We start from the raw sequence: 3,038 nt of genomic DNA, 5'->3' as shown, positions 1-3,038 counted from the left end.
GAGTCACCATGGACTATAATGTTTGCAGATGACATTTTGATCTGTGGTGAGAACAGGGAACAGGTGGAAGAGAACTTGGAGAGGTGGAGGTATGCTCTTGAAAAAAGAGGAATGAAGGTCAGGCGTAGTAAGACAGAGTACATGTATGTGAATGAGAGGGAGGCCAGGAGAACAGTGAAGCTACGAGGAGCAGAGGTCACAAAGGTGCAGGACAAGTACTTGGGGTCCACTGTCCAGGAAAATAGAGAGTGTGGTAAAGAAGTGAAGAAGAGAGTCCATGCAGGATGGAGTGGATAGAGAAAAGTTTCAGTAGTGATTTGTGACAAAAAGGTGTCAGCAAAGGTCAAAGGAAAATTTTACAAGACAGTGGTGAGACCAGCTATGTTGTATGGTCTGGAAACAGAGACATGGACAAAAAGACAGTAGAAAGAACTGGAAGTGGCAGAAATAAGATGTTGAGGTTCTCCTTAGGAGTGACAAGGATGGATAATATTAGGAATGAGATCATCAGAGGTACAGCACAGGTTGAACAACTGAGAGATAAAGTTAGAGAGGCCAGACTGAGATGGTTTGGACATGTCCAGAGGAGGGACAGTGGGTATATTGGTAGAAGGATGTTAGAAATGCAGCTGCCAGGAAACAGACAAAGAGGAGATGTATGGATGCAGTTAGAGAGGACTTGGAGGTAGTTGGAGTGAGGACAGAGGATGACAGAGGACAGATGACAGAGATGGAGGAGGATGACTCGCTGTGGCAACCCTTGAAGGGGGGAAGAAAACAAACAAAAAACAAAGCTGAAAGAAGAAGAAAAAATTAATCACAAAATAAAAGTAAATCTAAATAAAAATCAATGCACCAACAATAAAACTTACAACAAAAATTGGGAATAATATTCTGACTCAGAGTCAGTAATAGATTCTTTATTGTCATTCACATCACACGTAGTACATGTGGTGGAAAGAAATTATGTACACAGGGTCCCAGTAACATCAAGCAATAGCACAAATATAAAGTGTCAAAAGAAACAGTAAATAAGGATCTAAGATATAAACTAAGATATACGCTAAATGAATGCCCAATTCTATGCTAAAAGATCTAAGATAAATGCCAGTCACTAAGGGTGCATTCACACCAGTCCTGTTTAGTCCGCTTTAATCGAACTCTAGCTCGTTTTCCTAGAACGTCCGGTTTGTTTAGGGAGGTGTGAACGCGTCATCGAACTCTGTCACGGAACAAAAAGGCAAACTCTGGCCCGGGCTAAAACCTAGGTCTCGGTCCGGTAGAAGCAAACTCCAGTGTGGTTCGAGTACAGTGTGAATGTAAACAGACCGGGCCCCGCTCCGCAGGACAAACAAACATGCATTTCTCTGACCTTATATGGAGCTGTCAGCTGCCTAGTGTGGAAAAACAATATTCTTCATGGTCTTCTGTCTCATCTTCTGCTCATGCTAAGTCCATTTTTGAAAAATGACAAAATATAACTCCTAAAACTGCTAAAACTTGATACCACTTCGTTTTTATTTTTATTTACAGAAGAAGAAGAAGACGTGTCTTCAGAGGTTTTTGTGTTGTTTCTTTCAGTAGTTCTTGGTGCAGCGCCCCCACAGGCGAGTGGGGGAACAGGTTGGTTCAACAGGTTGACTCGACTGCACAGTGCAGTGTGAATGCAAACGCACCAGCTCAAATGTAAACAAAAGGTCATGAATATTGGTCCCGAACCGAGTCTACCGGACTATCTGGTGTGAAAACGACCTAATAGTGTAAAACAATACAACAAACAACAGCACGATTCGCATAGATTTTGTTCGGCTATAATTTACACACTTAATATGAGCACTAAAATAAACTAAACTAACATAAACTAAACTAACATAAACTAGGATTTATTCAAAGCATGCAACAAAAATACAGAAACAAGGTGCCAAAAGTGAAAAAAAATTAAATCTACAGCAGCATGGTCCTATTGGCAGAGTGGTTCTAATGACAGTGAGGTTTCTCTTAGCAACATGGTCCCGTTGGCACCATGCTAATGTTAGCAGCGTTAGCAGGTGTTGTTAGCAGGTTCCTTTAGCAGCATGATGATAATAAGGACCGCAGCAGCTGCCTCCCAGACTGCCCTCCATAACCAGGTCCTGCCAACAGAGAAAATCCAAGGTTCCCCCACAGAACCAAGCGGGTCCGCAGAGTTCGGTCCGATCAGGCAGACGGAGGATCTTGTTGGCAGCATTAGCAGGTCTAGTTAGCAGGTCCTGTCACCAGCCTAATGGTAACAATGATCACCACAGCTGCCTCCCAGACAGCCCTCCAGAACCGGATCCGGCAGATGGAGAACATCCATGTTTCCCCACGGAACCGAACGAGTCCATAGAGTTCGGTCCATGCTGGCAGATGGAGGATCATGAAGACAGCCACCATGACAGGCCTGAGCCCGAGGCTGGAAAGACTGAACCATGATGGCAGGATGGCACAATGGCAAGACAGCAACACAGAGAACTCCACAAGTGTATCGTGGTCAAACCCATACTGTGGATGTTTATTGTAGGTGCAAAAAAAGTTAAAACTAAAACAACAGGAACAAAATAAAAGATTGAGTTCACCAGGAGCCTGTGAAGATGTGACTCGGCTGAGCGCCGCCATCTTATGGTTTTGCATCTTTAGTCCTGCCAGTTTTCCCACACACAACCATGGTGTTAGATAGTTTTTTTCAATAGATAAATAAACAACAAGCAAACAACCTAAACAAAAAGCAGCTACACGTTAGAAAAGTTTGTTTGAACCTACAGTACTTGGCATTGTTCCAGCTTCAGCTTCTGGAGTTTGAACGAAGATACAGTAAATACTCCCTTTGGTAAAGCAAACAGTTTTGCTTGTCTTTATTGTTTATTTGCTTTATTGTTTATTTTATCTGATCTTAGTTGTTGTTTTGTAAAGTTGAATCATATTGTTTTTATTAAATGCTTTAATTCCATTGTCTCTAATTCTTTCAAATGCCTCTTTTGGCTGATTCTTTCTTCAGGGGTTGCCACAGCAAGCAAACT

Source organism: Nematolebias whitei, chromosome 6 (assembly GCF_014905685.2).
Source record: "Nematolebias whitei isolate Nwh7 chromosome 6, NemWhi1, whole genome shotgun sequence".
Classification (NCBI taxonomy): Eukaryota; Metazoa; Chordata; class Actinopteri; order Cyprinodontiformes; family Rivulidae; genus Nematolebias; species Nematolebias whitei.
Note: the sequence above shows the minus strand (reverse complement) of the source record.